Below are 11,645 nucleotides of genomic sequence, written 5' to 3'. Positions count from 1 at the left end.
TGCCGGGACCCGCTTCTTTCCTGTTAACTCGTTGGTCGGGTTGGGCTTTTCTCCCTCTTCTCTTCCTGCTGTCTTAGGCTTCTCTGGATTCATCGTGTTCTCTCACCTGGATTCAGTCATTTTAGTCCCTCAGTCGTGTCCGATTCTTTCCGACCCCTTGGACTCCAGCATGCCAGGATTCCCTGTCCATCACCAACTCCTGGAACCTGCTCAGACTCACGTCCTTCGAGTCGGTGATGCCATCCATCCAACCATTTCATCCCCTGTCCTCCCTTTTCCCTCCTGCCTTCAATCTTTCTCAGCATCATGGTCTTGTCCAGTGAGTCAGTTTTTTGCATCAGGTGGCCAAAGTATTGTAATTTCAGCTTCAGCATCAGTCCTTCCAATGAATATTCAGGACTGATTTCCTTTAGGATTGACTGGTTTGATCTCCTTGCATCCAAGGGACTCTCAAGAGTCTTCTCCAACAGTGTCAAGATTCCTTTAAAAACTGGAAATAGAACTGCCACAGGCCCCAGCAATCCCCCTGCTGGGCATACACACCGAGGAAACCACAATTGAAAGAGACAGGTGTACCCCAATGTTCACTGCAGCACTGTTTACAATAGCTAAGAAATGGAAGCAACCTATTGGCAGATGAATGGATAAGAAAGCTGTGGTACATATACACAGTGGAATATTATTCAGCTATTAAAAAGAATGCATTTGAATCAGTTCTAATGAGGTGGATGAAACTGGAGCCTATCATACAGAGTGAAGTAAGTCAGAAAGAAAAACACCAATACAGTATATTAATGCATATATATGGAATTTAGAAAGATGGTAATGATGACCCTATATGCAAGACAGCAAAAGAGACACAGATACAAAGAACAGACTGTTGGACTCTATGGACGAAGGCGAGGGTGGGATGATTTGAGAGAATAGCACTGAAACACGTTTATTACCATATGTGAAATAGATCACCAATCCATGATCAATGCATGAGTCAGGATGCTCAGGGCCAGTGTTCTGGGATGACCCTGAGGAATGGGATAGGGAGGGAGGTGGGAGGGGGGTTCAGGATGGGGGACACATGTACACCTGTGGCTGATTCGTGTCAGTGTATGGTTAAAATCACTATAATATTGTAAAGTAATTAGCCTCCAATTAAAATAAATTAATAACTTAAAGAAAAAAGAGTCTTCTCCAACACCACAGGTCAAAAGTATCAATTCCTTGGTGCTCAGCTTTCATTATAGTCCAACTCTCACATCCATACATGACTACTGGAAAAACCATAGCTTTGACTAGACGGACTTTTGTTGGCAAAGTAATGTATCTGCTTTTTAATATGCTGTCTAGGTTGGTCATAACTTTTCTTCCAAGGAGCAAGTGTCTTTTAATTTCATGGCTGCAGTCACCATCTGCAGTGATTTTGGAGCCCCAAAAAATAAAGTCTCTTGCTGTTTCCATTGTTTCCCCATTTATTTGCTATGAAGTGATGGAACTGGATGCCATGATCTTAGTTTTTATTGAATGTTGAGTTTTAAGCCAACTTTTTCACGCTCCTCTCTCACTTTCATCAAAAGCCTCTTTAGTTCTTCTTCACTTCCTGCCATAATGGTGGTGTTATCTGCATATCTGAGGTTATTGATATTTCTTGTGGCAATCTTGATTCCAGCTTGTGCTTCATCCAGTCCAGCATTTCTCATGATGTACTCTGCATAGAAGTTAAATAAGCAGGGTGACAATATACAGCCTTGACATACTCCTTTCCCAATTTGGAACCAGTCTGTTGTTCCATGTCCAGTTTGAACTGTTGCTACTTGACCTGCATACAGATTTCTCAGGAGGCTGGTCAGGTGGTCTGGTATTCCCATCTCTTGACAAATTTTCCGTGGTTTGTTGTGATCCACACAGTCAAAGGCTTTGGCATAATCAAAAAAGCAGAAGTAGATGTTTTTCTGGAACTCTCTTGCTTTTTCGAGGATCCAGCAGACATTGGCAATTTGATCTCTGGTTCCTCTGCCTTTTCCAAATCCAGCTTGACCATCTGGAAGTTCACAGTTCACATATTGTTGAAGCCTGGCTTGGAGAATTTTGAGCATTACTTTGCTAGTGTGTGAGATGAGTGCAATTGTGCATTCTTTGGCATTGCCTTTCTTTGGATTGGAATGAAAATTGACCTTTTCCAGTCCTGTGGCCAGTGCTGAGATTTCCAAATTACTGTGGGCAAGAATCCCTTAGAAGAAATGGAGTAGCCATCATAGTAAAAAAAAAAAAAAAAAAAGAGAGAGAGTCTGAAATGCAGTACTTGGATGCAATCTCAAAAATGGCAGAATGATATCTGTTCTTTTCCAAGGCAAACCATTCAATATCACAGTAATCCAAGTCTATGTCCCAGCCAGTAATGCTGAAGAGCTGAAGTTGAACAGCTCTATAAATACCTATAAGAACTTCTAGAACTAAAACCCAAAAAAGATGTCCTTTGCATTATAGGGGACTGGAATGCAAAAGTAGGAAGTCAAGAAATACCTGGAATAACAGGAAAATTTGGCCTTGGAGTACAGAATGAAGCAGGGCAAAGGCTAAGAGTTTTGCCAAGAGAATGCACTGGTCATAGCAAACACCCTCTTCCAACAAGAGAAGACTCTACACGTGGACATCACCAGATGGTCAACACCGAAATCCGATTGATTATACTCTTTTCAGTCAAAGATGGAGAAGCTCTATACAGTCAGCAAAAACAAAACTGGGAGCTGACTGTGGCTTAGATTATGAACTCCTTATTGCCAAATTCAGACTTAAACTGAAGAAAGTAGGGAAAACCACTAGACCATTCAGATATGACCTAAATCAAATCCCTTACGATTATACAGTGGAAGTGACAAATAGGTTCAAGGGATTAGATCTGATAGAGTGTCTGAAGAACTATGGATGGAGGTTTGTGATATTGTACAGGAGGCTGTGATCAAAACCATGCCCAAGAAAAAGAAATGCAAAAAGGCAAAATGTTTGTCTGAGGAGGTCTTACAAATAGCTGAGAAAAGAAGAGAAGAGAAAAGCAAAGGAGAAAACGAAAGATATACCCATTGGAATGCAGAGTTCCAGAGAATATCAAGGAGAAATAAGAAAGCCTTCCTCAGCAATCAATGCAAAGAAATAGAGGAAAACAACAGAATGGGAAAGGCTAGTGATTTCTTCAAGAAAGTTAGAGATACCAAGGGAACATTTCATGCAAAGATGGGCACAATAAAGGACAGAAATGGTATGGACCTAACAGAAGCAGAAGATATTAAGAAGAGGTGGCAAGAATACACAGAAGAACTATACAAAAAAGATCTTCATGACCCAGATAATTGCGATGGTGTGATCACTCACCTACAGCCAGGCATAAAGCTTGTGCATATATGTAAAATCAAATATGGCCAGATATTTGTAAATTAAGTAAAAATGCAGATGTCTAATTCATTTTTACTAATGTACAGTTCTGGGACCCTCAGTTTCTAAAACTTTGTTTCTTCAACAATTTCCTTTTTAAATTTTTCATGAAATAAATATTCTATTTCATTTTATGAGCATGTTAGAAATGGTTTCAGAACCAAAACTTCCAACATACATAGCTTCTCTTAAGATGTATGGACTTGCGAATATAATATTTAGCACATTACTTGGATAACTTTTATATAGCCAATACATATAGTAAGCTGGAGTCAAACCAAGAGAGTGTACTTTGTTTTCTCTCACCCTCACACTATTGGTTATCCTTTTGAATTAATTTTTATATGAATCTTTACAATCTAGGACTCTAATTTCTGAATGTGATTGAGTTTGTTGGATCCATCTTGCTAACCAGCATGGCTGAACCCTTAGTATCAATTGCCTAGAGTGTATATTTACTTAATGACAATGAATGCTGGCTCCTACTTTGCCAATAAGGTTTAAAACTCTCCATGCAGATTCCAGCTGGAGAAATACTACCTTAAATGAGGTTATGGACAATTCTAGAATCTCCCAAATCTTGCTGCTGTGTCAACCAGAAAAGGTCTTTAGAATAGTTAATCCTGAGAAAAAGGAAGCCATCCTAAAGGGACACACATTTGCCCTTTTGATCCAAGAATTAGACAATTCTAATTCCTGAAGCTGCTAGATTTATTAGGGTGGAAGTCAACTTTGAAGGACCAAGGCCATATTCATACAAGAGCAGTTCTAGTCATGTGGGATTTGGATGAAATTGCACTATCTATATATCAACATGGAGTCATGGTGACCATGATGTTTGATTTAACTCAAATGTTCCTCGTATCTATCAGCCAGGCTCTTGCTGGAGGGGCTCCCTAGCTGCTCCATCACCAGCATATCTTATCTGCATGGCCCATGCCCTCTCTGCAAACGTTACCTTAGTAGAGTGTCTTCCCTTTCTACCCTAAGAGAAATAGGACCCTCACTATCCACCCCCACCAGCACTAGGTCCCTTACCTCACTGTTTTTCTCCTTAGCAAAGACTACATATGATATATTACAATCCTGATATATCTCTACTTCTTCAATAGACTAAGCTCCATGGGAGGGGTGGGAGTCAGGGGGATGGGAGCAAAATTTGGATATTTTATTCCCTTCAAGAGAAGGCCAAGAAAACTATGAGGCAGGAAACAGATGCTCAAAAATTACATGAATTATTGGATGGATGAATAAAGGGACATGGTTTATTAGGAATCCGCCAGTCTAGGAAAGGTCAGATGAACTAAGGCTCAACTCCCAGACTCTCTCTTCCCCAGGTTATTGACTATCTGGAAGGAAAGGAGGCTGTGTATTCCAAGGTGTGCTGCACACAGAGGATCCTATAATGAACAATGTATCTTTTCCTAGCAGCAGTGTGTGGTGAAGCTGTTCGGAGACTCAGGCGGGGAGCGGGAGGATGAGAGCAGCCCCTTGCTCAGCGAACTACTGCGAAGACTCTCTGGGCCGGCCTCGAGGGTCCAGCCGCCCCGGGCGGTCCACGCGGCCCTTCGGGCGCTTTTGCAACACTCGCAGCTCCGGAGGGAGTTTTAGTGTAAGGATCTAAGAATGAGTTTCCCTTTCGCATTAGAGGGTACTCGTTCTCTTTTTCCTTTCTCTCTTTGGTTCGCGGTTTTCAGCGCTGGAATTGAATCTTCGCCTCCAATATCCGCCGTGTGAAGCAAGGTTATAGAATGATCCTCCTCTTCTCTGCGTGTGTTTTGCCCGCTCTAAAATACAAAGTTACATCCGTGAGAGTCTTGCCAGAACCCGCATTCTGTGTGGAAGACAAGGAAGGGCAGGCCGACCCCAGCCCGAGGCCCAGGAAGGGAGCTGCTAGGATCCCCAGGGTGGACAACGCAGCCGGCTGGAGGGCGCGGGAGACGGACGACCCGGCGGGAGAGGCCACTTCCCAGGTTCCAGTCCGCCGCACCTGGGGAGGCGGGGAGCCCGGGACCAGGCACGCACGTGGGTAAGGAGTCCAGTTCGGTCGAAGACGTAGTGTGGCCTTTAACTCGAGTGCAACGCCCGCTTCTTAACGCTCCTGAAGTCAGGTGGTATGGTTTTCCCCGCTTTCGTGCATCCTAATGGATTCAGGCACTCCTCTCGCCTCTCTGCCCCCGCAGGTGTTTATCCTTTAATCCCAGATTCTTCCCTCCACCTGGGCTCCGCCTTTATTCCTCCACTCCGTGCAGCCTCCCCCGACCCGCTCTCACCGCACTGAAGACAAAACTGTCAGCTCTGCAGTCTCTGGGCTCCTCGCTGAAGTTCTTTTCCCCCCGTAAGTAGCAAAGTTCTAAAAAGAATAGCGCGTATTTGCTCACTGCATCAGTCACCCGCTACCCCCATAGTACTGAGACTTTATCACTCGCACTCCTCCCCCAGCGGAGACCTAAAATTGCTTTCTTAACAGAGGTTTTCCTTGAACTCCCACTCGCCAAATTCAAGTACAGGTATTCATTTCTTTGTCTTTTTTTAGCATTTGACAAATTGATATTTCCTCTCACCTTTTTATTTTTTTCACTTATTGAAGTAATGTAATCGGATTAAAGAAAGTTGTCACAAATCGTCCTAAGCCTAAAACACAACCGTGGTTGATACTTTGGTGTATTTGGTTTTTTTTTAAATGCAGGGGTTTCAGTTCTTTGGTTGTAATCTTTATACTCCTACCATTTGCTTTTAACCATGCACGTGTTGCATATTGCAGTATGAAGAGATCATTTTAATAGCTGAAAAGGTGTTTCATTTTTTATGCATTCATTTCATTAATCATCTTTAAATTTTAATTAGTTGACAATTATTTATGTTGCACAGAATGCAACAGAAAATTGCACAGAAATTGCACAGAAAAATGCACAGAAAATTATTCTGTTATGCCCAAAACCTTCTTTTCTGTATTTGTAGTTCTTCTCATTGGTTAATTTACCAGAGAAAGGTTACTGATTGAAAAGTCATGCATGTTTTTGAAGTTCTGCATAGTTGTTAAACATGCGGCTTTACAAGAGTGTAGCAAATAACATTTACACTAACAATGTTCCATCCCGTTCTCATTGTCAATTCGGTGTTGTTTTTAAATTTTGTATTTGCCATTTTAATAAGTATGTAGTGGTATCACCTGGTTTGTATTAGTTTGGTATCTGCTTAAGTTTGACAGTTTTCCGAAATATTTATTATCCATTTTCCCCTCTGTCTGAAGCAGTTATTTGCAATAATTTTATTTCAATTCTTTTCAAATATATTTGTCTTCTTTCTGGTCATAAGAACTAAAATCACTATTTTAGAGGAGACTATAACTCATATAGAAGACAGTATTCAACATAAATGTGCATTTAGTGAGTGAGAACTGAATGATTACCCATGTAAGCCATCACCAGATTAAGGAATAGAACATTACTATTACTATACTATACTATATTAACTTATTACCATTACTATAGAGTGTCCAAGAGCCCAGGGGATCTTTCCTGATTACAAATTCCTCCCTCCCTGCAGAGGTAAAAATAAATCAGTTTTTACAGTAGCTACTTCCTTACCACTAGCCCATTTTTTAAATGTGGCTTTAACACTTATACATGTATCTGTAAACAGTATACCCGTTTAGTTTTTTTTTACTTTTTTAGTTATGATATTTTTTATAAATTGAATTATATGGTATATAATCTTTGGGGATTTGACTTCTTTCATGGGTTGTGTTTGTGTGATTCATCCTAATGGCATGTAGCTACAGGTCATATATTTTCATTGCTGTCTGGGATTTTGTTGTATGAATTTATTGCAGTTTATTGTTCTTCTTATATGTTTAAAGGAAGGTTAAAAGATACTCTGGATCTTTTCCAGTGCTTAAGAATTGGCAAACAATGCTGATGTGGCTATTTTTTAATGTCTCTTGGCATATACTTGCACACACACATTTCTGTTAGGTATATTCTGAGGACTGTAATTGCTAAGCCATAGGGTATACATAAATCCAACTAAAAATAACCATTTTGTTTTAGAATAGTTTTAGATTTACGGAAAGAGTTTTCGTGCACCCATCACCCAATTTCCCCTATTTTTAACATCCTGTATTACCATAGTATATTTGTAACAGCAAAGATATGAACTGAAACTATTAATTCACACTTAGTTCAGATTTCACTTTATTTTTCCTGGTACTCTTTCTGCTCTTGAATCCTTTCCAAGACACCATATTGCCTTTAGGTATCTTGTCTCCTTAGTCTTCTCTGGTCTGTAACAGTTTCTCAGTCTTTCCTTTTTTTTAAAAAATTTTTGTGGATTTTTTTTGGGGGGGCGGGGGAGAGTACAAGTTACTTAATAAGGGTCTTTGTAAGAAGTTCAGAACACTACTTGGTGAGGATAAATTCCATTTGTGAGAGCAAACACAGAGTCAGGGTAGCCCTGGAGCTGAGGAACAGCTTTGATCCTTTGCAGAATTTGTGAGTCCACACCCTTTCTGATCAGCCTTGTGCTGCTCTGTAGTCTTATTTTTCTCTCTCTCTGGGTCAGAGATCTCACCTTCCTGTTGCCTAGGCTTACACAGCTTCTTCTTGAAGTAAGCATCAGTGAGATGTTCTGGGATTTTTCACTCCACTGATAGCAATATTAGAGGAGGTGGTAATGACAAATTTCTGGTATGTTCTATGCAAAGTAACTTGATTGAGGGACAGAGGCCCAGTCACAAGCAAGCTCGGCTTGCTTCAGGAAAGGGACCCTCTTGCCTCTGTGGCGCCCCATGAGGATGGTCTGTATGGCCCCTGGAGTGATGCTAGTGCCCTGCTTTCTCACAGGCTTACTGAAGGGTTTTCTGCCGTGACTCAGCAGCTTTCCAGGCACATCTTCAGTACGATAATACCTAAGCATTTGCGCAGTTTGACCACTCAGGTACCATCATTTTTGTCACCACCAACTGGTTTTGTGACAGTAGCAAGAACCTGCATCTTCTTTTTCTTTTCAACCTTGGATTTAACCACTGAGTACTTCCTCTTGTACAAGGCCTTTCTGTAACACGTAGCCGATTGGGAATATCTACCAATTCCTCTGATCTGGACAGGGTTTCAGCTGCAGTGGGATTTCCCCCTTCTTAACCTTCTTCACTTTTTAAATTTTCTCACCAGCATCAGCCTTCTTGGCTTTAGGTTTTTTACCCTTAATATCTGGCTTCTCAGCCTTTACACCCGCCATCTTGCAAGATAGCAAAGAGCTCAGTCTTTCCTTATTTTTGATCTCGATAGTTTTGAGAAGTACTGGCCAGGTATTTTGTAGCATTTCTTTTAAATTTGTCTAATGTTTTCCTCATGGTTAGACTGGGATTACGGATTTAGGAGAAGCATATCACAGTGGTTATAAGCCTTTCTCATCAATCATATCAGTGGTACATACTGTCAGTGATGACTTATGGTTGATGATATTAACTTTAAACACCAGTGTTTGTCAGGTTTCTTCACTGTTCACACTCCTAGGTGGTAGTGGGCTGGGGGTGGGATCTACCTCCTGGAGGAGGAAACTGCTACATAAAGTATTTGGAATATTCTGTAAGAGTTGTCTCTCCCCACCCCACCCCCTTTAATTTATTTGGACTTATAGACATTTGTTTTATCCTTTAGGTTATAATCCAGTACAATGTTATTTACTTTTGCCACTGGGAGCTCTTTTAGGTTGGTTCTTGTGTATTTCTGATGTACCTAATCCTTTTCCTTTCTTTACTTTTTGACATAACAGGAAGCTCTAGACTCAGCTCATATACTCCCAGCCCCAGCTCTAGAATCAGCAGTTTCTCCAAGGAGCCCTCATTAGTAGTTAATGCCAGCAGTTCTAAAGTGGTTTTACTAATTTAAACTTCAGCCCTTCATTTGTCAAATTTCCTATAAACATTAGCTGTTTTCAGTTTACTTTTTGCATTTGTATTCCTATGGACAAGAAGTTTTATTTTCAACATATTTGACAATGTATCTCCTGATAGTTATCCTGATTCTTGATCATTTCCCTTAAGTTGCCCAAGCTGGTAAGTTCCTGCTCTCCTGAGGTGTAATGAATATGCTCTGCTTTATCCCAGTCTGCTTTGAAGTGTTAACAATGTACTGATTTATGTATCTGAGATTTATTATGTGAGGATAATAATTTTTATCTGAAGGATTTACAAGCTGTCCTAATAATCTTCACTGAATGAATGTTTCCCTTGCCAGTTATATTTCTTGTCTTATATGCTGCCTTTTCCTGAGCTGTCTACTCTGTTTGATTTATTATGATAATGACATGGAGAAGGGTTGATGAGTTGTATATACAGCAGTAGACGTTGAGGCTTTGAAATTGGTTTCAAGTGGGGAAATATGCTCCCCTGGGGACATCTGGCAATGTCTGAAGACATATTGTCACAGCTGTGGGAGATTGAGGTTCTAATGGCATGTGGTGGGCAGAGTCCAGGAAAGCCACTGAACATCATACAGTGCACTTACAGTGTCCCCCAAATAAAAATCATCTAGCAAAAGATGTTAATGGTGGTGAGGTTGAGAAACCGTTATAGAAGATTCCAGTGGCCCTATATAGGAAGTCAGGCAGAAACACATGAAAAGGGTAGGAATATCCTGTTTCTTAGATAGAATACAACTTTTCCAAGACCTTGTCATCTCTACCCTCTTTGGAAAAGAATCCCTCCTTCCTTATGTTCTGCCATTATATGTTTAGCAGTCTTACCTTTCCCCTAGCCCAGTGTTGAGCAAAAGTCAGGTATCAGAGCATAGTCACGCAGATTTCATTAAACCAGAATTCCCAGTGCCTGAAACATAAAGTAAAATTAAAGGTAAGTGGTTCATAGTAGAAAGAAAATGAGCTTTGTAGCCTGATAAGTTCCTTGTCACCTCTGTAACCTGGGCAAACTTATTAAGTTCTGAGTCCATGGATCTGTAAAATGTAGATAAAACCAAGCTTTGGGGACTAGAGAACATTTTCATAAAGAAACTATCTCAGTAGGTTCTCAAGAAATATGATAATTATTAATACATGCTGAGAGAATAACTTATTTTGAGCAAATATTCTTCAATTATCATAGGTGGTAAAAATTTCCATCAATATATTTGCAAATTGAAATAGATGCTCTTAGGTCATGGGTTCCCATTTTAGTTCAAAACATTTTGGAATTTATGAATGCCTTCCCAGAAAAGGAGTCACACCAAACAACATCTGCTTTCCTCTTCCCAAAAATATAAGCAAAGGAATATCACAAAACAAAACAGGAAAAAAAAGCCCTTAAAGAACAACATAAAATCTTTGGAAAGGAGGCCAAGGCATATTGTACTCGATCAGAGTTGTAGATATCATTTTGTAGAAACCCAAGGGATTCAGAAGTTAACAAATCTTGGCTCAAAGGAACACCTAGAAAGACAGGAGGAAGATGAAGTAAGTATGAGGTATTATAAGAGCCAAAGAGAAAGAACATCAAGAATTAAGACACTGTTAAAATTGTAATATTATATATATGGGACCCTATAAATTAGGGGCATGCATTATCTTCTAATCCTTGCAGAGATAGGTACTGTTATTTTTCCTACTTAAAAATACAAAACTTGAATCCCCCAAATGCCTACCTATTGGGTTTTACAACAGTGATCATTGGTATCAGTTTTCCCAGTGAAACTGGAGTAGCAAAAGTTAGATTACAAGGGACTGAGGAGGTATAATAGGTAAAGTATAGAAGACTGAGGATGTTTTAAGATGAAGGAGATGTGGAGTAAAGGAAATATTTGTAAAAGACTAAGGTGAACTTGGGCATGTTTAAATGCTGGTGAGAAGGACCTAGAGGACAGGGAGAAGTTGAGGCTTGAGAAGGAAAGAGATTTTTGATGGACTAAGTCCCTTAATTCCTGATGCTGATGAGATTCAGATCACAGGTGAAGGAATGAGCTATGGAAAAGGAGCTAGCACTCACATCTTTTGTTACAGGAAAAGAAGGAACAGATAAGCCCCCATGCAGTGATAACTGACATTTCTGGGCAGGAAGTTGAGGGTGTGGTATTCTATATCACATTTTCTTTCACCTACCATATTTTGTATGTTCTGGAGAAATTTTAGTGTTCCTTTGAAGTTACCTCAAATTGACTCCTTTTTGCTTCTATTAAAAAATTATTGAACCTGTTTTGGTTGGATTCTATCTATAATGTAGAGTATTTCTG

General features: G+C 40.1%; 1 pseudogene; it reads right to left on the bottom strand.

Annotated features, from left to right (window-relative positions):
* Positions 1-7,815: 7,815 nt before the first annotated feature.
* On the bottom strand, positions 7,816-8,340 carry LOC133050642 (large ribosomal subunit protein eL6-like; annotated as a pseudogene).
* Positions 8,341-11,645: the final 3,305 nt, after the last annotated feature.

The sequence above is a fragment of the Dama dama genome, chromosome 1 (genome assembly GCF_033118175.1).
Source record: "Dama dama isolate Ldn47 chromosome 1, ASM3311817v1, whole genome shotgun sequence".
In the NCBI taxonomy this organism is placed as follows: domain Eukaryota; kingdom Metazoa; phylum Chordata; class Mammalia; order Artiodactyla; family Cervidae; genus Dama; species Dama dama.
Note: the sequence above shows the minus strand (reverse complement) of the source record. Positions and strands in the feature narration are given on the sequence as shown.